The 27,780-nt window shown below is 38.3% G+C and overlaps 1 long non-coding RNA gene across 1 annotated transcript in view; it reads left to right on the top strand.

Moving 5' to 3' along the window:
• Window positions 1-27,494, top strand: part of LOC134142330 (uncharacterized) — a 166,636-nt gene extending 139,142 nt beyond the window's left edge. The window contains exons 5-6 of the long non-coding RNA XR_009958830.1: window positions 24,629-24,728; window positions 25,668-27,494. This is a non-coding gene — a long non-coding RNA (uncharacterized LOC134142330). The remainder of the gene's footprint in view (window positions 1-24,628; window positions 24,729-25,667) is intronic.
• The last annotated feature ends 286 nt before the right edge of the window (window positions 27,495-27,780 follow it).

The following is a 27,780-nucleotide window of genomic DNA, read 5'->3' as shown; positions in this document are numbered from 1 at the left end:
TGTATCTTATTTATGACATGGTTTCTTCAATTTATTAAGATAAATTTTGTATTTTAATACTGTTCTCCACAGTGCTCATACATGCTTCCAGCTTGATGTTATCTGCAAATTTAATTACTCTTCTTTCATTTCCACCACTCAAGTCATAAAAACACTGAATAACGCTGAGCTCAGGTTAGACTCTTGCAGGAGCTTTATTCAACACATCATTTCATTTTAGCAGTAAACCATTGATAATTACTCTCTCAATACAGTTTTGTAACAAATTGTGTAGCAGTTTTACAATAACTTAATCTAGATTTAATTGCAATAACTTCATCTACACCATACTTCCTTGCTCATTTTTTTGACAATATATCAAAAGCTTTGCTGAGGTTAAAGTAAAACTAATCTTGATCTATAAAGCCTATTAATCTGTCCAAGAAATAAATCATATTGACTCTTAATAAGTTTGTTACTTTATAGGTGTTTATTTCTTTCAATTTTTATCATAATTATAGACCAGCCATCCTAATTTCAAATAGCCTGAGATTTCCTTTTCTTCCCTTTTAGATTTTTTACTGTTTGCCTTTTCTGCTTGTTGGACACTTGCCTGTCCACTGTGATTTCAAAGGTAAATCACTAATGGATCTCGGTTTGAACGAAAATAGTGCAAACCATTTCCATTACTTGATTTCTTTTCCTGTACTAACTCTTTCTACTTACTACTAATGTACTTAGCAGATATTTTTTGTGTTGCTATTTCCTTGTGAATTTATAGTTGTAACTTGGCTTTTGTATTTTGCTTCAATGTTGCTACAAGAGCATCAAGACATTAAATAGGATGCAAGAACTTTATTTCTAAGCCCGGATGTTCTTCATCTTATTAGGTCACTACTAGACAGTGATTTCCAAGCAGACTGTTCACCATTTTTGCCACTGTATGCTTTGGCATATTTTCCAGTCTATACACACTGGAGACTGATTCCTTTTAAAAAAGACTATATAAACTCTTCTTCTGTTGTGTCACTCCTACACATTCCCTGTTGTTCATGCTCAGACAAATAAACTCATCTGTAAGAGAAATGATTTCCGTTGCTTATAAACTTTCTCTTTCAAATTGCCTATTTCTTTCCGATACTGCGAATAGTTGGTGATAACTAGAAACAAAATAACTTATGCATATACACATTGTAAAATAAGGCATATTTTGTGGCAGAAGTGGTGATTAGATATAAGCTGGCAGCATATTCTGGCATTCTAAAGTTAATTAGGCATGAAAAATATTAATAAAAATAACAGCTTCTGTTATACAGATGGCTGGGCTGCTTTGCAACCCCCACCTAAGGCACTGTTGAAATGTAGCCCTCATGTACTAGGGAACTGTGTGAAAATGTCCACAAAAAGTGATACAACAGTTTGAAAGAGACAGGAAATTTTCTATCCGTTTCAGCTGAAAGATACAACAAAATTTTCGGATCAGCTGGATGTTCAGATAGAATAATTAGGGACGTGGGGGTTAGAAACTGGGCACAATACATGCATGCCCTGGGCATTCTCTCTAGTCTTGCGGGTTTACATGTAGAAAGGCTCAGTGAATCCTGCCTTCTGGCCTACAAAGGTGAGTTTACATATAGCAGTCAATGATAGGCAAAGAAGATGTCTAGTTTTGGTAACACAAGGGTAAACTTCTTTTAATATTCCTCTCTTCTTGACATGTAGCTGGCCTATCTATAGCACAGAAATGGTGTAACTTGTGGGTAAAAATCAGCTCTTAATGAAGTCACTTCAGTAATGTGAACCCTTTCAAAAGGCCTGATTGAACTGAATTATGAATCTGTTTCAATGAGTCTGTTTATTTTTGTGTTCACTTTTTGTTGTATTTTGATGGAACTCATAAGAAGAAATAGCTGATTTTCTCTGTGATCATTTGCATAAGTTAGATAAGGAAAATAGTAGTCTCCAGTGATCTGTGTAACATCGTCATGTGTGCATCTAATCATCATTAGCAGTAGAGCTTCCATTTTGAGTGTGCAATACCCAGAAAATATAGCTGAACTGTGATGAGTGGATCTGAAAGTTGGGATCTGATTGGGAAGTTCCTACCCACAAAAATGATTGGATTCATTCTGTGGCAGAGTAAAAGCTGCTCATGATAATGGTAGGGACGCCTGTCTGCTCTAGCTTGGACCACGGCCAGCCTTCATCTTATGAAAGGTCACCAAGAGCCATTGAATAGCATCAGCTTTCAACTTTGTGTCAGAAGTAGTTTGCCAGTCAGAGATCAGCACTCCGCAAGGTTTTAAATCCATCCTCTTACATTAGAAGCAGTGTAATAAGCTCTTGTAGGTACATAAGACAAAAAATATCCACTTGGATGACACTTAATGTATGCTTTGTCCTCCCTGAAATGCCACATTCTCCTATAGTGCTACTACACTTACAACAAAGAAGAATATGTACCTGATGCACTCCTCCTAAATCTGATTTACTTGTAGCAAAGCCTAAAACAAACAGCCCAACACATTCACACTGAAGATATACAGCTTCCTTTGCTATTCTACACACAGGATAATGACAATGAAAATAACACTAAAGGGTACCAAAACACCTTGAGGAAAATGACTTGTTGTAATAGTGCCTGACCTCTATCTGTTGTCCGTCCTTTATACATTGCCTGTACAGAAGTGGAACCAATACACATTATTAAAAAACAAAACCAATTCTGTAGCTACTGAGTGATAGACAGGTATGTATTTTTCAAATCTATTCTCTTGCCTCCCACCTTTCGTTTGTTACAAAGAAAAGGGCAAAAGGAAACATTTATTTGTTTAAAAATGTGTACCTTGCACTCGTCTTTGATAACCAAAAAGAAGTGTTCCTATTACTTATTGCTGTGCATTGTCTGCTAAGGCTATGTTTTCTATCATGGGATTCAAATTGCTTCTTGTGCCATCAGCGTTTTCCTTTTTCACATTTCTTTCAAGGCAAAATAGAAAATGTATTTTCTCTCCAGTAGCAACAGTGATCTGGGAAAACTTTATTTTGGGTGAAAGGAAAAATAATGGAGTCAGAATGAGTATCCACACTCAAAATTTATTTAGAACATCTAAACCTAATGCATTTGCCAGACAACAATGTGTCTGTTTTAAATAAAACTCAGAAAGATATAGAAGCATAGAATATAATAATTAGATTTAGATTAATCTAAATGATTTAGGTTTAGAATGATTTAGATTAAAAAATCTGAAGATTTAATAATGACGAGTTGAAATGAGTGACAGTGTACTTGGTCTACAGAAAACAGTGTGAAGGTAATGCTACTCCTGTAATGGCAAAACTTGGACTGCATTTCAAAATAAGCCAATGCATTTTCATGCAGGGTTATCGCCTAGAATACTACATAAATAAAAGTCAAAATGATTTCTTAATTTACACATGTAGTTACATTTAATGGCCGTAAGACTTCTGGCGTGAGTAAAACCAGCAGGGTTTGGCCCATGAAAAATATTCTTGTTTGTCATCTGCCCATTTTCTAAAGGTTAGCACTAAGATTTCATGCACTTTCTTCCCTAGCAGCTCTGATTTCAGGAGATGCTTGCTTCTCCCCTCCAGTTGCTCATTCCTCCTTCCAGAATGCCTCTACAGCTGTGCCAACACAACTGGTCGTGGGACCATTTGGCTAACCAAATGTGGAAAAACCCACAGTCCCTGCTTTGTGCTTGTTCCACAGTGGCAATTTAGTACAAGAGAAGTGAAGCTCTGGGGAGTGTAATGAGTATATCCCACCCAGAGATAAATAAAAGTAGTGATTAGAGAATGATAGATGCAGAGGCAGGGCCCCTTTGTGAGTGCCAGGCCTCTCCTTCAGTACTGTAAATCATTCGCGGAGAGAGTAGTCAGAGAGGAAGTACTATTAAAGCTGATCGTTCACTTAAAAAAGCAATATTAAAATATACATAATCCAACATCTGTTGAATATTGGAGTGAGTCTGTTTGCATAACTGTAGCATTTATGAAAGTTAGCTATGACAGGAACTGACAGGTTTATTTCTGGTAGCCTAAAGTCTCAGGTTTTCACCTTTCTCCAGGTAATTAGAAGTGATAAGGAATAATGTCAATAATGCAACAGGAAACAAGGAGAAATTGCAGTGTAATTAGCTTCTCTTTTCTTTCTTCTCTGAATACATGAACTAATGGATACTATTCAAACTGCTCGAGTTACAGATAGTGGTACAAGGCTCTGTTCTGAAATGATTTAAGTATGTACTTAACTTTAAAAATGTGAAGATTGTAAATACTGCAAATGCTGAGACCACTTACACTTAATCTTTAGCATGTGCTTAATATTTTGCTGGTTCTGGGCTAGAGCACAGAGCCTTTACAGGAATGAATGTAAGCTGATCTCTTGCTTATGAGAAAGTGTAATGGAAGTTTCATTTTTCCTGTAATTTAAAATTCTTTTAACAGTGTATTTTTCGTGGCCCATGCGGAAGAATTGTATCTAGATATGTTTTATTGTTACTGCAGCAAATGGGCCATAAAGTAAATGTTCTAATTAGTCTTTGAATCATTAGGCTGGATGTAGCTAGTCAGATGGCATTGTAGGCTGATGTGTAGGAATGCTTTTATTAGGTTGGGCATCATTCTGAAAAGAAAACAGAGTCCTTATACATGTTTGCAGAATTTCTTTTTCCTGGTTAGCCTTTGTTGTGACTTGACAGTCACTCCTTTGCTGTCTGATGTCAGGGATAGAATCTTTATTTTTTGTTTTATTTCCATAATCATTATTTTTGACCAGAGAAGATGGGAAAAGTATTCCAGAATACAGAACAAACAGATTTAGAGTTTTTCTTGAGAAATTTGTGCACAGTAAATGCATTCTGCTTCAGATTCTCAGTGATATGGATGAAAAATATTAATTTTTACCTTTTATTATGATCTTTAAATTATCATATGTAATATACTTCGTGAGCATGTCTTGGTGGTGTCTGGAAGAGACTTTTTTGTGGGCCTTGGACAAATTAGCTCTGGCAGACAGCTATATAGCCATGCTGACATGGCTGTGTTGCCTGCAGAATCTCTACAAGACACACCACTGTTTTAGAAAGGTATTAGCTTGCTTTGAGTAGCTCAGAGATCTCTCAGATGCCATTGCCATGGACAGTGTTGACATGTCATTCAACTAGATAAGAAGGAAGCAATGAATATATTAAAAAGTGGACCCCTGTGCAAGAGAGAATTGCAGAGTTCAGATGCCCAAGATCCTCAATGTATGAAATGTCTGAGGCCATTAGGAAGGCAAATACATAGTAGGAAGTCAAGAAAGGAAGAAAATAGGGAAGCTTGAGCTGGAATTCTGTAACTTGGTCATTTCAGGTTTGTCTGAGTGTTTTAAAAAGAATTTCCTAATGGCACGGAAACACTTTGAGGCTTGAGACTATTATAGCAGTTCTTCCAGTTAAAGACCTTGTTGAAAACAAAGTGAGAACAAACTCTCATCCATCACATTGCCTTCTACAGGCACATGAAAATTTATAAGAAATAGCTTAGTAAAGGATCTAGCCTTTACCCTCAGCTGAACATACATTGTATAGTTGAGGAACTCAGTCTAACATCTCAGTGAGAATCTGCTAAGAGATTAACTGAATAGTCAAGCGAAACAGGATAATATCGTTTTAGTACAAAAACAGTTCCTATGCCACCGTTTCATCTTATCTTACCTATTTACATGTTTGCCTGGATTTTATCTATGCCTTGACAGTTCTCTAGCAAAGCTGTGGGTAACCAGTGATAACGTGGAGTGACATTAAGAGTGATCTGATCTAATCTGCCTGGGAAACAGAGCTGGCTCAGAACCAATGCTAATGTAGAACAACATTAGGAGTGATCTGATTTATTGGCACAGAACTAGCATCAAGGTTGTCATAATGGCAAAAACAGCTCATCTGCAGCTAGTACGGCTGAGCACAACTGAGTTGTGGTAAGCCTTAGCACTGGCTGATGTGCTGCAGCTCTGGGCATGTGATGGGTGTATGATGAGTCTATCAGCATTTGTCACGTAAATATACATTAGGGACCTTCCATAGCTGCTGGATTTTTGAATCAGTAGACTAACTGCACTTTGATAGCCTTGATGGTTTAATTAAAAGGATTGTCTAAAATGCATATCATTAACTTGATAGACTACAATAACTCCAAAGGCTTATGATACCAGTGCAGATGCTGAACTTGAGAGAGGGAAGAGTTCTAGTGGCTAGAGCAGACAAAGAGGAGATTGGAAATGTCATGGACTCTTTCACTGATGCGTTTTGTGTCTCTCTCAACCTCTCTTCTGACCTTTGCACAGGAGTATTTAAAGAGAAAAGTAAATGTCAGCAAAGACTTTTAGAATCTTGGATTTTAGGTGCCCTGGAAAAGCAAAGTATTCTACAGGGTTCAGAATCAAATGTCTCTATTTAGGAAATAACAGTTATTAATTCTTTCTGTCAAACTACTCAAAGCTTTAATTCTTGTGTCTACTTGTAGTCTAAAGCCTATTTAAGTACAAAACAAATCTTTTTATTTTATGTTATGAGAGCACCAGAAACCTTGCCTCCAAAATCACACTTTTGGAGAAGAAGAATGGCAGCAAAATTCTCTCAGGAAAGAGATAATACTTTAACAAAAACAGCCTAACTTTAGAATAAAAATTTTCCAAATCAAACTCCTTGGAATTTCCTATGGAAATTGTAGATACACAGAATCTCAGAAAACTGTAGCTTGGAAGGGACCTTTGGAGGTTGTATAGTTCAGCTTCCTGCTCAAATCAGGGCTAGCTTCAGGTTAAGAATCTTTAAAGACTCAAATCTCTGTTTTTTTAAATAAAAGCAAGCCTATTTTGGAGGAGTCTAACTCCTGTATTTTGAGTCATGTGTTTAACAACATAGGCTTCAGAGAACAGGGAGACACTGTTGATCGAAGGGAACAAGAAAACGAAATGGCCTTTCCAAGAGGGGATGCGCTACGTGCCTGCAAGCTGTCACTAAACATCTGCAAATATTTTCTGAATAACTGTCTTTTAGTACCTAAATAATCTGCTCATATTTCTATGAGCATCTTTTCCCTCTCTTTGGTTTCATTTCTATGATAAATTTTAAATTGCAGTACAGTTTTATGAATGCTATACATAAAATTTTTGAAGATAGGGTAAAGAATGGAAACACAGACAGAGCTTTTATTATAATATGGCTAAGAATGTTACTGTAGTAAAGAACCTTTAATTTTTTTTAGATATGACATCCCTGAAGTCTCTTATATTTCTTTTCAACTGTCTTCCTTTAGCTGGAAAAAGGAAAAATAGTTCTTATAAATTCATGTGTCCCTACCTCACCAATAATGTATATATTTTTTTTCCAGGACATAATTGAATTTAATTATTTTATACTGAACTTTGATTAAGAAACTCTGAACTAAGACAGTTTGTATGTCCTTGAAGTATATTCTTTTTAAGTGGACCTTCCCTGCCTTGAAATAGATACTCTGATTATAAACTAGTGCCCCCAAATGACCAAATGTGCCTAGTTAGGATTGCTGATTCCAAACGGAATGCTGGTATTTACAAAGTTTTGCTCATGCACAGTTTACAGACCACAAAATTATCTATCAAATAATTTTAAATTATTAATGAGAAAATTGTAAACTGTCCACAAATAATTAAAACAAAACAAAATGACATTAATTGAGTAAATAATCCATTGTGAACTGCTATCCAGGTTGATTCTAACAGAAAACTTACTTTGTCAGGAAAAAGAAAGGAAGAATATCTGCAATAAATACAGATCACCTTCACATTACTCTAGCATGAGCACTCCCCCACTGATGTGGAGTATTTGCCAAAATTCTTTTGTAATTCCCCTGAACTGTAACATGTGCACATGGTGTTAAATGGACTTTACTCATAGGGAGAGTAATGTGACGGTGGAAACTAGAGGTTACTTGAAAACTGCAAGACAAGACATATCTTAAAATAATATCATATGAGGAGTAATAAGTGTATAATGTGTTACCGTAATGTATTGTAATTAATGAACTTTGGAGACAATAAAATGACTTTTTAAGTAGAAGGAGATGATGGAGGTGAATGAAGAAAAAAAGAATTGGGAATGAAGAAACAAAATGGATCAGGTATGAATAAAATTATTCTCCCATACTGTGGGAAGTAAGAGAGCAAATCTACTGAGTGCCACTTCTTTCAGTCTTTTGAAGATGGCAGTATTTCTTACCTATGAAATGTAGGCCGTTCTCTGTCACTGATATTTCGAGCATAACACAGGCATAGAAAAAGAAGTCATAAAGTAAACTCAGGCTCTATTTTACCTTTCCTTTTTCCCTTTAAAGTGTTGGGATAAAAATTTCAGATTACTAAAAGATACATTTATCTATTTATTTGTTTGTATTAGTTAACAAGAATAAATTGGGTAATTTATTTAACCGTTAAACATACAGGGATCTGTTTTCTGCCATGTAATACCTAACGTTATGTGAATCTTTACTTGATAGACTTAAACTTACCAAGAGGGATATTCATAATTTCATATTGAACTTTATGCGTACATTCTCAAATAATACAAATCTGTAGCTGAAATTCATGTCTCTTCTTATATCCACTCTATCTCCAGTTATTTGTAGGACACTGACCGAATAACTATGAAAAAATGGACATACAAATGTAAGCAAGTTGCGTACGGATTCACAACAGGGTAAAATGAAAGTCAGACCTGAACCAAGTTACTCCACTGAAAAGACTTCTCACTACAATTGTCCGTAAAATAGTTTTTTTCTTTTATGAAATGTTTGAGTCCAAACCTGAAAAATTAGTCTGTGCTGTGATATTTTCTGCAATTTGTACGTTAGCTATTCAGTGCTTTACCATCCTCTAAGCTGTTTGGATGTGTGGTCTTTCTGGTTTTGTGTTGGAATCCCTGATTTTGGCACACAAGTGGTATGGTATAGCTGTTCTAAAGAGCCTGGTGTCCTGCGTAGGGCACCGAGAAGAAAGGGCGCGTCGAATGGAAGTATTTAGTTTTGAATACAAAATATTTATTTTTGCCTTTTCCAGAAAACACTGACTTTCCCTATAGAAGGCAAGCATCTTTTGTCATTTTTAAAAATTGAGAATGTAATATTTTATTCACTTAAACTGGGAATTTTTTTCACCCTCATTTCTAACATCTTGAGGCTGTCTTGCTGGATTATGGCTAAGGTCTATTGCTTTGCAGAGTCATGGTAACCTCCTTCCTGAGTGCTTTTCAGCGCAGTCTCCCTAGACTTACACTACTATAAAAGAGCAGAATTTGACTACTACTGTCTCTCTACACATTGCAGACTGTGATGAACATCATGGCATTTCAGATACAACAGTGTGACAAGATGTGAGCAACACAGCATATGCATAAGTGGTTTCCATACACTTTTAGTTTTTTAAGTTTTTTTTTCCCATCTTCACTCTTGCTGCAGCATTTAGTTTGAAAATCATTCCTAATTATTATATTTAAATTAGAAGGAGGTTAAATTAGAATGGGGAAGGGGGTTAAATTTTTCTAAAAGTTATTCACCTGCAACTCCATAGACTTTAATTGTTCTGCAGAGAGCAGGACTTTGTCTTCACTTATGAGAACTGTAAAATCTGCAGACAAAAAACTGTTTCAACAAGTAGGGAGTTGAGCAGATCCTTCCTTAAATTTTACTCTATATAAATAAGCACCAGTGAATGTTTTGGTTTTAAACACCTTGATTAGCATTCAGAATTTTAGACATGTCGGCTTTGGTTGTTTGATTTATACCTTTGACCTATCTCTAATTATTTTAACCTTATAATTTGCATAAATCCAATCTCTACTGTCAAGCAGAAATCCCCTCATGCATTGTGATTCACTGAAGAAATTAGAGGTGTGATACTGGGTGGGTTTTTCATTTGACCCTTTACAACTTTTTCTAATTTTGAATCACTCTAGTGAATTTTTCTGTTCTTGAAAGTAAAAGACTGAGAGATGAGATTAGTGCCAAGAGCTACCTTGCATTGCGGACCCTGTTTTGCCTCCTTTTGTGAAAGAGGATTGAGGAAGACCTGCTCTCCAGAACTGTCTAGGGTTTTGTTCATTATATCAGCTCTCACTGTTAAACTTTGATTTGAATCCTGTTTTGGATTCTGGACCGTAGCTCATCAAGCCAAACAAAATTCAGGCTGTTTAGGTCTGGAGTTCAAAATGGTTCCAGCTCATTTTGAGTTGTGAGGAAGCTGCCTGAGTGCTGTGGACATGTAGCACTGTGTGAACTGGATCATCTGTTTGCAGAATTAATGGTCCTTTCTGGCTTCCTGGGACTGGAGTTAGAGGTCACTGTGCATTCAGAATCTTTCCCACACAGGTAGTGCAGTTTTAAACTTCTGAAATGTATTTGTATGGAAGAAAAGTGTATCTTTTGAGAAGAACCAGGTCATTTCACTCCCCACATAGTGAAGGAGTCCGTATGACAGCTGAGCAGAATGAAGCTGTATTGCTGCTTGCAGAGCTGAGAGAAATGCTGTTCTTCCGTGGATGATGGGAGGCTTGCTGGTTGAATGACTAGTACAAGCGGTGGGACTTACCCTTCAGACATGTGAAATCATTCTCCAGGGAGAGAAGAGAAAGGTATCCAGCCCTACAAGAGAGGAAGAGTGGCCTTTTCAGGCCTAGTTTCATACCTCAAATTGAAAAGTTTATTTAATCTGCATTTGCCTGGTGTTTCTCCTCTGTGCTAGAGGGCAGATAGTAAGTACTTCCTTAGCTCACAAAAAGTGGTGACAAACCTTCATATGTTAAAAGATGAGTAACTGTTCTGATGTTGCAATAATGAAGGCCATTACTATCTATTACCTTAGATGGATTAAAAGGTTAAAACACTTTCTGGTGAAAATTAATTATCTCAGGAATTGAGTTAGAAGTGTTCTTTGGTGTCTGGTGTTTGCATGCCTGTGATGAGGAATAGGTCACTTGCAATGTACATAAACTCTCCAGGCTTACCAGCTAATCTCCTTCTCCTGTTTAAGGACTGAGCTTCCCACTGATATGGAGGAAGTCACATTTCACTGAAGTGACTGTCAGCAGGTTGACTAATACTGGGCAGGAGTTAGAAGTGGCTTTGTGGCTTTGATTAGCAATATTCTCGCTATCCTCCTCAGCTGGAGCCATAAGAACTCTCCATGCTCTTTCATTCTACTCTTGTCCTGGTGCTGGGGAGAAAACTGATAGTAGGGGATGGAAGTGCAATACAGTCAATAGTAATGTGACCAATAAAACATTCATCAGTCTGGCTGTGGGCTACATGACTCTTCCATATCCTGACGATTGATTACCTATTGACACTGATAGCACTGCTCACCAGCTTAGAGTTGAGCTGGACACAAGTACTTTCCTTGGTCAATGCCAGAGAGCTTATCACTTTGTATACCTAGCTTTAAACATTTCTGCTTTAGTCCTTCCCCACTTTTTTTCTATCTTTGTGCCACTGTGCCAGGGAGCAATGTGGCTCACTGTTTGGAGAGTGTCTAGCATGGTTTGGAAGTGGCCGCAATATCGACGGGGTGAAGTTGCATCTTCATACACATACACTCCCTTATGGAGAGGAGAAGAACTGGATTATGATGAATAATAAAAATGAAAGCTTTGAAAATGCAGTCAGTGAAACGTCATTAGGAAGGTACCTGCAGTGAAGACTTGTAGTGTTCAGGGTAGAAAATGTTAGCAGTCTGTAGTTACTGCCTTCATGGTAAGTTTGCTCTGTGCCCTTGAACTGGCAAGGCCCTTCTCTTCTCAGTTTCTGACTGTCATGTGACACAGGTATCTGTCTTCAGGGTAGGCTCAAAGATGTTTAAAAATCTAATGCAAACTTCTACAATCTGTTCATTTTCTATACAGCCTGTGCTGACCTTAGAGTGAGAATTAGCCATGGTCAGATTTTCTAATAATGTTTAATACTCTTTTTCTACCTACTTTGTAATTGGTCAGGAAAACCTGAGTCTTTAATTTATGTTCAGGCCTGGTATGGCGGATGCTATCCTCCTTTAACGGGATAACAGAATCAGAGAGGTCTGTCGTATCTTTGAATATTTTATTTCGAAAAAAATCATATGTAAGCTGAACAGATGCCACATTTGGTGCCACTTCAAGTCCTTTCAGACCATATTCTACATGTGATCAGCGTTCACTGTCTTCTGCAATGCACTCTACATTTTAAATAGTGCACATCAAAGCCACCTGAAGATTAAAAAAACAGATAAAAGAGTCTTCTCAGTTTTAAGCAACAAGAGGCACTTGGCATCAGGACTCCACATTGTCTTATCAACTATAGAAGTGAGTTGTGTGAACTGAGATCTTCTCAGTCTTATATGCCTCTATTTATTTATTTTTAAATTTTTGCTAATGAGTATGCTAGTAGGCATGTTTATAGATTAATAAAAAGCCTCAGATGAGAAGTGAGTCAAGATGAAATCTTTAAGTTAGATTACTTTTCAAAGTTCAGACTAGGAAGAGTGAACAATGCATTAGTTTTAATTTTACCAGTCTGTTTTCATGCACTTCATGCATATAAATCTCCAAAGCCTCACAATTCAAGTTGACTGATAACAAGTCAAACACAGCTTCAGGGCAAAATTTTGCCAAAGTCTGTCTTTATGAGTGCATATAAATGTCCCCCCTGTTTCCTTTACACCCTGGAATATTCTCTCTTTTATCACTGGTTATTTTTTTTTCTTGTCCCTCTTACAGCCCATCTGAATTGAATATTTGAATACAGTAACTGTTCTGTAAGACTTAGATATCAAGTAGTTACTCATATTTTTATGCAAGCATGCAAATTGGTGAACATGAGTTAAAATCCGTGTTGGGGTAATTCTGCTGGTGGCAGTGCACTTGCAGCTGTGATTAACTCGGTCCATTCTTACTGAAGAACTTGTTAATTCCACATAGAGCAATTAAGTGCTCAGCCTTGATTCTTCCTGGGAAGAATATTCCTTTTCCAATGAAATAGAAAGACAGAGTCCAGTAGTCTCTTTACTTGCAGCGCTTTTGACCTTTTGTAAGTGAGATAGCAATTACACATCATTGAAACCATATGTATAGAACAATTTAAAATACTGGCTACATCTCAGACCGCCTTCCAGCGCCCAGAACAATGTTCATGCAACAAAGAGGAAAGTGATTATGCAAAGCGAGAGTTACCTTCCCATATGAACAAGTCATGGACATTTTACCTTCATGATGCTTAGGAGAATTGTCAAGCTTCTGTGAGTAATTTGGCTCTGCTGGTGGTATGCTTGCAGCCACAGCTAAATACAACACTCAATTTTACCATCAAACACTCAGTCTGTAATTAGGTAATTCTCTCCATGCACTATACAGGAAGCCTGACTGGGATTTCATTAGCTGACCTGATCAAGAGTTTGCTTTGAAGATATAACCTTGAATAACTTAATGGAGTGCACAGAACCAGTTTCAGAATAAAGACTATAATTCAATACCCATGAGTCATAACTCAGCTCTTACCACTATGCCTCCCTTTTTAAGGGCTTTGGCTTCATGCATCCAACTATTTTGTTTGTACTTCCACTCTTTATAGACGTAATGTAACTGTGTGCAGTGCTGCTGTGATGAGCTGTGGCTTGTAAATTGAATATCTCTGGAACAGTGTTGCTTAGCATCTCTACTTACTGTACAACTAATGAAAAGTGTTTATGCCTAAATTCATCCCTGGTGTAATTCCAATAAGCAGAATGGAGCCAGGCATGCATTTAGTGCTAAGTGTTTTTTTCCTTCTCACCATTATTCAAGTCTATGAGGCCACTGCAGAGAAGGGAAATAAAAGATGATGAGGAAGAAATAAGAATAAATGGACATCTAGCAACCTTGTAATTCGACCTGTGCTAAGACAGAGCAGTGTAAGTGTGCCAAAAAGAAAGCAGTACCTTGCAAGGATTCCATCTTTTATCTGCAGAATATCTCTTATCCATAAATATCATGGAGAGCTTTACAGTTCTGGAAGTGTGAATAACACTGCTAAGTCCTTTCAGGCAGCGAGGTGAAAAGGCAGTCACTGCACTGGTGAAGGGTAATTGACTGATGGCTTCTGTGACCCTTCTGCTCGGAGAGAGAAGGACCCTGTCAGTCAGATAAAAATCACTGCCTGGGAACAAGCACAGGAACATACTCCTATAGCTCCAATTATTAGTGAGGTCTGTGCATTTTAACTCTTCACGCAATGGCTTAAAAATACAAGAAGAGACAAATCTAAGAGCAGTTTAAAGGCACGTGTGCCTTTAACCAGAAACATCCTATCACTCCTGCCTTTAAAACTACAGTTGGGGAACAGAGGCGGAGCAGGGAAGGGAGTCCAGCCTGAAGCAGCCTCTGGGCGCCCTGCGGTGCTCGTAAGGCTCCGGAGAGGCATGTTCAAGCAGGGGGCATGGTGCGTGGCTCGAGAGGGAAGCTGAAGGTCGCTGCGCCAAATCTTGCTTTTACACTGAGAAGTCAAAGGACTAACGCGAGCCTTATGGTGGCTGAGAACAGATTTTGACTCCGTCTTCCATTCATGGCCCTCCCTGCAGGAAGATTAAAGCTTCGCGGGGCGGCTGAGGGCGAGTGACCTTTGGCGCTCACGGTCAGGCAGGTTTTTTTTGGTCTGAACTTCTAAGGCTTTCCTCGCTGCTCGTCTTGCGTGCTGAAGAGCGAATTATTCCTGACATGTAAATGCACCTGCCCCAAATCAAAGCCTGAGTGTGACTTTTGGAAGACACCAGGAGAGATCTTTTCCGTTCCTGCTTTGTTGCCCAGTAGCTTTGAATGCACTAGCGTGTGGATTTTACCCAAGGAAGGTCTCTCAAGAAACCAGGGGAGGCTTGTTATTTTCACCAAATGAACTTAAAAGAAGGAAGACAATTTGTGGTTTCAGACAAGGCAGACACATTTTATTTTCACTTCTTGAAGGTTGTTCAGAAGTGGGTATGTACTGTTTCAGCTGACTAGAGCTTTCCTGATGTGTTTCATCATTTTCTGATTCAACATTTAAGTCTTTGGAAAAGTTGCTTAAAGCATTGAGATGCCTCTATATTTTTCCCCTTTAAAAAGGAATTTCCATTCTTTAAAGAGTCAGCATGTATTTAAAGTACAGCCTTTCCATAAGGAGAACCAGCCTTTTGGGGATTTGATTTATCTGTAGGATATTTCTTCATTCCTCAGTGGTAAGGCAAAAAAGCAGGCTGTCTGCAGGTAGGCAGGAGTAAAGACGAGCTCTCCTGATGAAAGATTTGTAGCTGACCAGCACTGCCTAAGAATGGGCAACAGTGGCCAGAGAGAGGCAAAGTGGGGGTACAATAAAGATGATTTAATTCAGAATAATTTGAACAGAAATTCTATCAGATTATTTGTCTTGAACTACAGGTAATCTTCAATGCGCGTAGTTGTAGGAATGTGCCCATATCTGCTACGGACGTCAGCATTTACTGTACTATGGATAAGTTTAAAAAGCTAAATAATGCTTTTCATTTTCTCCAAAACAAATTTTTGTGGCTGCTTCCATAGATCAGATGAATGTTCTGACCTGTGACTGAACACATCAAACTACTTGACTTTTATTTGGATTGATTTTTGATATTTACGGTTCCTGTGATATTGCAGAAAATGTTGTGAACTCCACCATACAGTGTTTCCTGTCCAAATCTGAATACAAGTACTGTATAAGAAGAGAAGACTTTCAGCTAGATTAACAGATTTATAACAAAGTTTAAAAAAAATCTAAGAAAAAGTTAGAAGACAGCAAAATAGTCTTGCATCACTTGTCTTTGTCTTACAATGAACAGCTCATCATTTCTTGACCTTGTATAGAGTTGTAGGAGAAGTTTCTGTGGTGCAGATAGGTCAAGACGCAGTCTGGCATCATTGTTATTGATCTTTATAGGCCTGAAATCCCAAGGAGCTGATGTATACAGAGATAATAAACTGTGCTGCTCAGTGTGTAAAATATATGTTTTTTTTTTTACTGACAAAAGACTTTATTTTTCACGCTCCTTAAATAAGGAACACAGTGATTGACTGTAGCTATGAGGTGTACATATCCTATTGAAACAAATTAGGGGAAAAGAGTTGTATAATTTATTCATTGATGTGAGCTAAGTTAATACAGCACTGTCTCAATGACTGACTGATACTGTTTAGTGGATGTGACATTTGAAAGTTTCATCACGATCCCACAACATTCACTGGCTCGTTCTAAATTGTGGAATAAGAAATGGGGCATTTGGCATGCTTTCAGAGGCACTGCTGTCTGCTGCGAAGTACTCAGTAACATTTCTAAGTGCATGTATCAACCTTTTCATCTATTGATCTCAACATGTTTTACTGAGTTAAGTAAGAATCATCACCCTTCTTCTTTTTTTTTTTTTTTTTTTAAAAAAAAAGGGAGATAAGAATGAAGAACTGAAGAACTTTGCCCAAGGCCTTTAAAAAAATCAGGCTATTTCTTGTTATCATATATACAGCAACAAACCAGTGTCCAGCACTTCTGTGCGTTAGGAGAGCCTTTCATGGTCAGAGCTTTGGGGCTCATATTTGCTTACAGTGGGACTCTAATCACATTAAAAATACTACTTTTGTCTTTACAGTTTCAAAGGCAGATGTGCAGATGAAGACATTATGCCAGATATGTCTCAATCCCTATATTTTCAATGTGATGAAAAAAAAGAAAAGCTAATGGTAGTCTGTGGGCCTCATGAGAGAGTACCACCATAGTGTAGATTGTCAAGTAGCCAACTCAGCAGGCGAAAGAAAGATAACTAAATCTAGTACCTCATGCAAGAGGAATGGAAAAAACAGATTGTAATTCAGGAGAATTTGTGCATTAGGCTCTTGTAAACTGGCATGATAAGACCATATTCAATGAATACTTAATCCCATTTATTATGCAGAGATTAAAAGTGACTGTAGCTTGCATGTCAGAAGATGATGGATGAAAACTTCTTATATATGCATTTGCTCAGTAAATTCTATTAAGATGCAAGTCTAGGTAGAATTTAGTATGCTAGTTTCAGAACAGAACAAATCCATAACACAGGTGAATCTAACAAAGTATTTTTCCTTAGACATGCAGTGGCTCTTACTGGAAACAGTGTTCAGTATTTAAAACTATGCTCTGTGCATAAGTACAGAAGTGATTATGTAAAGCAGACAATATTGACTCTTTTGGACCCTGTAATACTCCCATTCACCTATCACTTTATTTCTCTCAAATACAAGAATCTGTTCAGCACTCACACTCTAGAGAAAGCTGCATTCAGGAAAGCTTTATGTTCCCTTTAATACAGATGTTTCCACCTGCACTTTCTTTTTGCATCCTGTTACTGTCTCAGCTTCTGCCTTGACTGTACAGGTGCAGTTGCTGGCTGCTGTGCTGCACGGATATTTCTGTTGTTGGATATTTCTGTTTCTTCTCTCCGTAGTCCTTTCAGTAACATTTTTTGACCCCCGAAGCTCAACCTCATCTTTATACTCAGTAAAAGTGTCATGGAGAGGGGGAAGAGGCAGTCTGTGTGAAGCAGAGAGTGCAGGTCCGCTCAGGCCGACGGCAGTAGCCCGTGGCTACCCAGCAGGATGGCTCTGAGCAGCCCCCACCTTACTCAGTGTAGTAAGAAGTCGTCAGAGCTGAAGGACAGTTTAGTACCGAGGAATTCTTCTCCATTTTTTTCATTTCATCCTAACCCAGTGCTCAGGATCCGTTTTATCTTTTCCTGCTGTTCAACACAGGGCACAGACTTCTCGTGTGAATGAGGAGGTTCCAGCCAGGGCGATTAAGGAGTTAGAAGAGCTCACCTGACTGGGCAGAACATGAGCGTGAGCAAACAGCGCTCAAAACCAGGCTTCCTTAGGACAGACGGTGCTTCGTGTGCCTCGATGGGGCGGAAGCACCACAGTTCAAGAAAACAGTTGGATGCTCAGTAAAACCATGTTATGTTTCCCAGGTGCCTTTATACAATATCTTAAATTTTATAGTAACACTCCATGCTTGTTTAGATCTCAAAGCATTCTACTAATATACCTGTTCATTATATCCTGCCCTTTTATACACTGGTAAATTGGTAAACAAGCTCCATAACAAGATTGTGCAGCAAGTCAGCCACAGATTTAAAACTGGAATCTTCATCTCCTTACTGCTTTACTAGTACTGATCCCACTGGAACATGCTTCTTCCGTTAGGAAGTATATATTTTACTCCAGAAATAGGATATGAAAATGAAATGAAACCAATAAAAGAATGACTTTCCTTAGACGTAGGCCCTGTGAGTAGCTGGAGTGCAGATGTAGACAAAACTGGAGAGTGTTGCTGATGCCAATGTTGTTGCAGAGTTTGCTCTAAAGTGTGCATAGATGTTAGCTTAGGGGGTTAACTTAGTCACTCTCTTCAGGAAGATTATTTGCAAGCGTAAATATTTTGAAAACTTCCTTTACCATCTCTGCTAGAAACCAGCTTTTATTGGATTGCAAGAAATGATTTCTTTTTTAATACTTTTATTTTTATATCACTCACTGTGGCTTCTGCTATCCTATACATCTTCTGGATACAGATGATGCAAAAGACATCAATTTCGTATGTTCAGAGAGAAATTGTGTTAAGGAAACTGTGACATATACAAGAAATACCCTACACATGTAGGAAATACAGTCCTGTATTTCTATTTACACAGAGTTATTGGCACCTACAATTTCCATACTACTGTACCTACCCAGTAACCCACTGTAGTTTCTGTAGCCGGTCATTCACTGCTTTGCACCTTATTTATGTATTGCACAGCTGTCAAATCAGGCCTGGCATTTTGTTTATGCTGCACATATTTTGCACAGGTATGAATGACAGACAAGACTGCAATGCAGAAGGGAATGAATTCCCTATTTCTAGTATGGATGTGCTATTTTGGATTTATTTTTTTAAGAAAGTATAAAGATTCATATTCGAATCTAAAGGTGTAGAAATGACTAGAGAAAGATGTATCATTAAAAAAAACTACAACATTTGAAGCTGAACATGCACAACCTAAAAAGAGATGTACTGATGAGGTATTACTGGGCCAGATGGTTTCTGAATGGATGTGTGATACGGCAGAAATGCAAGACCACTCTGAGCTGGATGCAGGTGAAATGCTTTCTTTCAAAGTGGTGCAGACATGAACAAAGGGAAAAATGATTGGACTGAAAATATGGTATCTGAAAAGCAGGCTGTTTTGTTACTTTACTTCCATGAACTACAATAATTCACTCTTTGGAGGTTTTTTATCCACAGTAATCTGGGACTTAGATAGAAATGAAACAATATTCAACGGTTCTGTGGCATTTTTCAGCCTGTTGTCCAGCAGCAGTGAGTCCCCTTAACTCACACCAGTCTTTCTAGCCTCTAAGTATTCAGTGAGATTATTCAATATATGGATGTGTATACAGGTGGAAATGTAGTGATATGAGACTGGATAAATTTGATAGAAAAATCACATTTCCAAAGCTGAAATAGTATTTTTATATACTTGCAGTTTATTTTTCCTTTTTAATAATAAAGTCATTTGATATTGTATTTGAAACTCTGACAATTTATATCAATTCCTAAACTATTTATAGAAATAAAATTAATTTAAGAAGTAAAATAGTTCACAAGTGAAGTGGTAAAGGGAGCCAGATCACTGAACAGTTGGAAGCCATTGGCTAACTGTGTGGGACTGGAGCTTTTGACAGTGGTACAGAGAATACTTTTTCATTTAACTTTCAACTAAATCCACTGACTTAGTCAAATGGCTTTTCAAAACTGATAAACTGGGAGTTGAAAAAGTGGGAAATACTGTATTCTTTTACCATTCTGTGAATAAAACTGAGGCGTCACTGAAAAGAGACCTACTAGTTTTAAAGTCTGAAAGACACAGTGAGTATTTAATTATAGACTGATAAGTTCAGTGAAGTTCAAGTATGGTACCTGGACTGTAAAAGTCATGGCAGTCTGTTTTTTCTGTAGTATGATTGAAATTGATCATTTTTTGCGCATACAGAGCTGAAAGACAAGTCCCAGACACTGAACATAACTTTATTGATTTTGTTGATAGTAAAAAAAAACAGAAGAAAATGAAAAACAAGATGAACTACAGACCTCTGAGTGGCTGATCTCTCAGTTTTAACCTTACTTAAAACTCTCTGTGTATGAAAAAACCCAGGTATCTGTTCTTGACCTTCTCCTATGTTTTTACGAATGGTGATTCTCTGAAGGAGTCCTCAAGCAGAAAGAGAAGAAATAATAATAGGGGACAAAGAGTTTACAACCACACTTTTTGTGAGTTTAGACTTCCAAAAACATTTTGATTATGTCAGTAATTTAGGTGACAACTTCAGTCCCCTCGTCATAAAATGGCATTTTTCGAACAAAACTTTGTTGCTAAGAAATTCCTTTTTTTCTCCCAAAGTTAATTTTGTCTACCCTATGCATACAACCCTGCCATAATATAGATAGAAAAGGAAAGGCTTCCAGGATGCAAAAAAGACCCTTCTAGTAAGCCAAAAGCTGGCCTGGCATCGTAGCGACTTCTGTTGTCATTTTCTGTGCATTTTGAATTATGTCAGTCTGTTCTGTGCACTTATCATATCTAATAATGGAAGTAATAAGTCACTGTAAATAACAGCATATAACTGTGGACCATTTTGGGTGAAACTAACATCAGAAAAATATTCACTAATGTCAATGTTTGAAGTGGAGCTTCCAGCCACCTTCTCTATCTTGACATTGCTTTTATGGGGATTGCATGGGAAGCGATGGGATTTGAAGCATGTTTGGTAGTAAGAAAACTTTCAAAGGGAGGAGAGGATGGAGTAATCGAGGCTTCCTAGAGCTATTGGGTCCGAGTGCAGGTACATGACACTGCATCCATTAATATCAGCCACCTAAACTGAGGGCTGTCATCCTAAAAATGCTAGAAACATACTGACAATTTCATTCTCAGCTGTAAGAAGTCTGAACAGATGAGATTCCATTGATTCCTGTGGAAATAGCTTGATTTAACTGATTCCTGTGAAAAGAAAATCATAGCAGTAATCTTTGTAATCAGAGCATGTCTGTGAATGAAGAGATGTTTTCTGTGGCATGTTTCATGTGCTGGAGCCTCTGGAAGGTGGCAGCCATCAAAACGATGATTCGTGTGCGGCGAAGAAGGGGATGAGAAGGATGATAAAGCATAAGGAAAATTAGTAAACTGAATGGGCAATACATTCAAGTGGGAAAGGGTGAATGTTACAGCACGTAGGCAGTCCAATTTAAATGATTGTTGAAACGCTGAAAATTGCCAGCACTGCCTTAAGGGTCTTACAGTTCTACAGACTTGGGCAATATGGGGCAGATTGCTTGCAGCTGGGGCGTTCGTGAGCTCGCTGGGAATTCAATCTTCTAGAAGCGACTGGGACAGCAGGCCAAGGAGGAGACTGGCTGTTCTCGGCTGTGTAATGCCAGACACGTACCACGCGGTGGTCCGAGTCCGGGAGGACTTAAAAAGCATGTGATAAAAAGCTTCTGATTTTTTGTTGAGGAAAGTGGATACCCTATCAGTAATGGAAATTAATGTGTTAATTCTCTTAGAACTACGGATAAAACATGAACCTTCTGATACAGTTTATATTATGGTACATTTTGAACATTCACTTAATAGATGTGCCTGCTTTAAATAGACCATGGAGAGCGAGACTGAGACCATACTGGAGATTTCTGTGGAGATGACTTGAGTTTTCATCATAGATTTAGATAAAGTAATGTTGAAAGTGATAGAGATCTTTCAGATTAAATACTATCTCTTGTGTCTTAAGATAATCTGTAGCCACTACAGAAAACATTGATAACTCCCAGAATTTCTCCCCCGTGCAAGCAAGTTTAGATTCTGAAATATAATTTAAGACCTTTTGGAAAAAATGGAGAAAGAAATACTCCAAAGTGTAATGCCTTATCACTATAATTAAATTTTATATAATTTAGTTTCCTTTTGATTATACTTGAGTTATAATATTGCCAGCACAATTTCATGCTTTTTGTTCAGTGCTTGGCTGTTTCTGGAATTGGAAAGGGGGAGAAGTAAGGGAAATTAACTGTTACGTTGATGCTTTTGCTAGCTTTATATTAAATTAGAAGTTAGCCACAAGGGACTGCTCCAGACCCTTTCCCCATCCAAAAAAAAAAAAAAAAAAAAAAATAGTTCAGAAGAGGTCAGATGGAAGACAGGGGCAGAAAGCCCCTCCCTCACTTTTAGCCTAAATTTTAAAAGCAGAGCTGAGATAGTCCTTGCATTATCCACTGGAGTGAAGAAAAGAGAATTGAGACATGAGAGGTGCTGAGTTTTCTGAGTACATGCCAAGAAATACTGAGAAAGTGGGACAGGGCTGTTCCTGTTACTGTCAGAGTCAGTGACACTGCGAAGAGGGATGTTGCACCCAGTGCAGGAAAAAGAGAGAGGTTATAGGCTCCTTTTACATATCACAAGGAAAATGCTTAGTTTGTTCCTATTTTACATTCTGTGTGGAAATAGGAAAAGAGCCGCAAGAAGAATTTTGAACATAAGATGGTTAGGCAAATAACTTTTTCTCATATGCTTAAGAAATACATTGCTTTATATTTTATGATGAAAAAATTTGTTCTGAGTGGATAAACCTTGAGAGCTGTGTGCGAGAGGCAGACCGAGGAGCTGATGTGGCTGAGGCTGCATTAGGACAAAGCAGAGGCAGAAGCGTCGCCGGGGATTGTGGAGGACCCGGGGAAGGAGCGTTCCTGCAATCAGGAGAAGGTGCTATAGAAATACAGGAGGGCAGCAGCGAGAGACCGTAATGCCAGTCGTAAGAGGAACTGGTGACTGTCTCAGTGTGAGTCAGTTCTGCGAAGCAGAGACCGATGGAGCTGGAGGAGAAGGATGGTGCTGGGGAAAGGGGTTGAGAAAGCAGTTGTAGACCATGTATTTACGTTTAGGGTACAGGGAAAAAGAGGTTAGCATTGGTCCAAAGAGAAATAGATGAAGGACAGCATAAAGAAGGAGGCCAGTTTAGGAGAGGATGGAGAAATAAAGAGGGAAGAGATGCTTGGGGAGGAGAGGAAGAGCGGGGAAGTGAGCTCCTCTACGAGGTCCCTCATTCTAGTGGATGGATAAAAACAAACTGCAAAGGAAACTTCTGTGGGACTGCCAAATTTACCGTGGGGAGAGGTACAGAGAGGGGGACACAGCAACTAAGTGTATAAGGACTAGTACAAGGGAGGGAAGAAGATGAATTTCTAAGGCTCAAGGACATGTCCTTGACCCCATATCAATTCATCCTCTTCCACACAATACACACAATACAGTGGCACTGAATAGGTGAAAACCATTTGCAGGATGGACTTCAGCATCAGCTGGCAGATTTTTTCTGGCACTGAAATAAATGTCTGCTCCATTCCCCTGCATTCCTGTGATTCCTATCAATGAACCACAATACACAGGAAAGCTCTTTTGTAAGTAAGTAAGTGACTAATTCGAGGACAAATATAAACTGGTTTCCTAGTAGAAGTGTACTTGAACTGCAGGTTGAACAGAATGCTCTGGAAACTCTGAAATGGTCTCTGGAGATAAGGATGGGCTAATGGAGGTGGAACAGGGCATGTCACATCCATGCATGTGTCTCTTAAGCCACCCAGCTTGTTCATGCCTCATACTTCTGAGTTTCAACAGGTATAATTATTTTTAAATATATTTTTAATCTAACAGAAAGATTAAAAAAATCTGTTGGGGTTTGCAGACTTTAAAGAAAGGTTTCAAAGAAAGTAATTGGCTTTGCCTTCATTCAGGCACTGAAGCTCAATTTTCAGTGCAGGAGAGCATTAAAAACAGCAAAGAAAAATGGCCTAAGTGCATATAGTTGTAATACATGCTACATTTGTATCATCCCCAACAGGATACAAAAACAATATAGCTCAGGCACTTTGCTGGGATGAAAGAGCATCATTCCTTCGGTATTAGTTTATAGCACATGGAGACATCTCTCACTGGCAGGAAAAGTCACTGAAATAATTTATGTCACTATTAAACAGCTTCACTGCTGATCCATTGCAGCCTCAGCACATTAACTATATTTACCATCTAAGATACAGAAAGGAATCTGTACTGTCTGATGAGGAAGCAATAAAGTTTTAGTGAAACAGATGTAAATCAAGGTTTAAGTTTGCCTAGTAAAAATACATAAAGCTGTGCTTCACGTCATGTTTTATGCATACAAGTATACTGTACTTATGAATAAAACCTGAATTTATTGATAATACTATTTCCATATTGTTGATTGTTTTAGTCTGTAAATTTAACACTGTACATTAAATGATAATCTTAAAAAACTGAAAGCAGGAGTCTTTTCTTACAGAAAGTCTCCTTTGTGTTTGAAAACTCAGAACTGTATTGAATGGCAGAAGGGGGAGTGGAAATGGTCTAAAAGTGTAAATCTGATCAGTATTTGCTTCCTGCAACATCTGTTGGATTCAAGTGTACAATTTGCTGCATATACCTGCATTTCTACTTTTCTTTCTGGAACTCTGCATCAAGCAGTTATTTTATTATGTCTTGCAGAGTGTCTGTATACTTGACAGACTGGCCACAGGATGGGGTTTATTGCCATAGTCCTTTCCTGGAAGATGATTTAGCCACCAGCAACCTTTGCATGTGTGAGGTAATGAAATTTGACATAATAATACCGAATCTTGCCACTTGATTCTTCTGTTCTTGCTCAGTTCTCATGAGTTTCTCATTCACAGACTCCTTTCCCTTTGTACATTAACTCGAATATTATTAACAAAGACCCTCTTAAAAGCCAGTGAATAATCACTGCTGCTGTGCGATATACCCAGGTTTTGAATGCAATCAATCCCTTTTTGTAATGTCTATGATCAGTAGTGTCTTGGTGGGAGGGGGCTCAGTTGCTGGACATACTCTGGTGAGGACACAGCCTCTCAAAGACAGATTGCAAAACTGCTGAGACTGGAGCGGTGAGGGATTGCACAGAGCACAACGGAAATGTCGTAGGTGAAGACAGCGATGAGCAGTGCAGCCTTAAGAAGGAAGCAATTCTCCTTTTCTCTAAGCAACTCTTTTGTACTGTATGTTCCACTTTGGACCACACAGTCTGATGACTTCTGGCCCCCTCTAGCTATTAGGCAGGCCATTGTAATCACCACTTTAAATATTGCAGTATGCTGGGTGTTCTTCCTCCCCACAGACAGGGAAGAAAGGGTTAATCTGTTCCTTGCAACCAGAGAGAAAATCTTGCCACAGTCCAAGTGTGGACACACTCAGGCTGTGTGTGATCTGGCTTTGGAACAGATCTGTATGTCCGGGGATATTGTGCCTGTGGGCTGGCCCTAATGTATCAGGGTTAGGAACTGAGAGGGATGGGAGGGCAGGGATGAAGAGAGTTTTTGGTTTTGAACTTATGTGGTATTTTGCTTCATGTGAATGAAGCAATACACGTACACTTTTATGTGTATGGCTCATCTTCCTAAAACTTACCCAACCTTTCCTAGACCACCAGTTTGTCGAATAAAACCACTTGTAGATCTTGCCTTGCTTTTGAAGTTATGAAAGTGGCTGTTTTTCTCCTGTGTTTCTCCAGGACAATTCAAGTGAAGACTTTGGTGTTCAGGAGTGATGAACCCCTGGCTACCTCATGAGATAACATGATGCCCTCACAGACTCCTGCTGTGGTGTGCCTGGCTGGTTTCAAGGTGGCTCTGGACTGTGCACTGTGCAGGCTGTTATACGAAATAAGCTGGCCTCATCTGACAGGCAAAGCATTTCTCTGTTGAATTAGTATCTTTATATGGCTCACAGGATGAAACTGGAAGGCAATCTGAGGGTGTTATAACATCATCTTCTTTCTTAACAGAACCATAGCTTCTGTGCCTCTCCAGCAGAAATGACCCTCAAGGTCTGTTGTGCCAAGGCATAAGTGGATGCATTTCTTATGGGGATGAAGCAACAAGGTTGTTTGCTTCTGTTGGTTTAAAATAGACTTTTATGGTTACTTTAATGTATCCTTTTTCTTTATACGTTGAAGGCTTAAAAATTTGCCCTGACACATAGCAGTAAAACAGAAGCTACAGTGAAAGAGTGAGCTGTAAGATATCCAAGCAAAAGGATACTTTAAAATCCATCAATTTCTGTAGCATCTTTCATATGCACAAAGTTACAGTGCCCGACAGGCTATCTCAGTGTGTCCAATTGCCTGTTTTAACAAACACATCTTTAGGCTTGTGGAAGTAAAGTAAGGTCATTGCTTGAATGAGTAAGCTAACACTTGGAAAGAGATGCAGTGTGATAGGTCTACTGCTCTCCAAACAGTGTGTACAGAAAAAATAATAGTAAAACTAAAAGATAACATATAAGCAATAAAAAATAGCAAGTATCTCTTCCTGGGCACATCAATTCTGGCATCATCATCTTAGCCACCAGTTAGATAGATGGTCAAGGGAAAACAGAGAAAATGTCTCATTCTAGCACTGAAGATTACATACTATCAAAAAGATAAAATTACCAAAGACCCTTCCAGATCACCTAAGAGGGGGGGTTGTATGTATACAGCACATTGAAAATCTAGCCCAATTTATCATCTTTGCAAGAAAGCAAATACTTGGTAGGTTTTGTATTTTAAACAGCACTCAAAGTGCATGAAAATAAATAAATAAGCTAACCTTAAAGTCTAAGCCCAGGAATGAAAATCTGAGCAGACTTCAGCCTTCATCATCAGCTTAGCTCTCTGGGTGTGACAGGCAATTTTCCTTTTTAATTTTCTCCAGCAGTAAGGAAGCTAATGGTACATCTGAAAAGATACGACCTTATCCTTGTAAGTTACCTGAAGCTTGGCAGAAAATGAGATGGTCTTACTTTCTATGAAAGGCCAGTTTGAAGGGAAGAATTCCCTTCTTGCTTGCATCAATGGATTGAGGAATGGAATGAAAGATCTGATTTTTGTACACAGTTTTTATTCTGCTCCAGCTTTGATCCCTGAAATGTTTTATAATGGTAGCATTTTATACATTTTAAAATTATGAATGCTTCATAAAAATAGATATGGCTGATCATTTTCATTTGGCCAGAATAGATGTGATGTAGGGCTGTTACTCAGAAGCATACCTAGGTGAAGACTTTTCTTCCTCCTTGGAGTCCTCTTGAAGTCAGTGCAACTGTCTGTATCAGTAAAGTTGTGGATTTGCTGTACTGTAACATGGCAAGGATTTTTATGAAAAAAATAAATTAGAGCCGGAGCTATTTCAATGAGTGATCTGGCAAAGCATTGTTGGTATGATGAATCTGTCATAATTGTGGATAAACAGAACAGTGAATTCTTTTGTGTTGGTGTCTGAGGGGTTGCTGATCCAAATCCACATGCAATTAAGTGGGAAACAATATATCTATTATACACACACACACACACACACACACACACACAAACACTCCTCCCTATCATGTTACTCTGTTTTTTAGGAGAGCCAGTCCTTTCACTGCTAATCTTTGACAGTGGTTACTCCATTAACTTATTGTTTCATCTGCTTCATCATGAAAAAAAAAGAAAATTAACATAATTAAACTCCTGTTTTAAAGCGCCATACAGAAACTCTGTGTCAGAGCCCAAGTTGAAGTACTCTGGTTACAAGATGAGTCCTTCTTCCTTTCACTCTTTTCATCTGTTGTTGTACTAACCTTTAATTTACTGTATATTTTCTTTA

This window comes from Rhea pennata, chromosome 6 (assembly GCF_028389875.1).
Source record: "Rhea pennata isolate bPtePen1 chromosome 6, bPtePen1.pri, whole genome shotgun sequence".
Lineage (NCBI taxonomy): Eukaryota > Metazoa > Chordata > Aves > Rheiformes > Rheidae > Rhea > Rhea pennata.
Note: the sequence above shows the minus strand (reverse complement) of the source record. Positions and strands in the feature narration are given on the sequence as shown.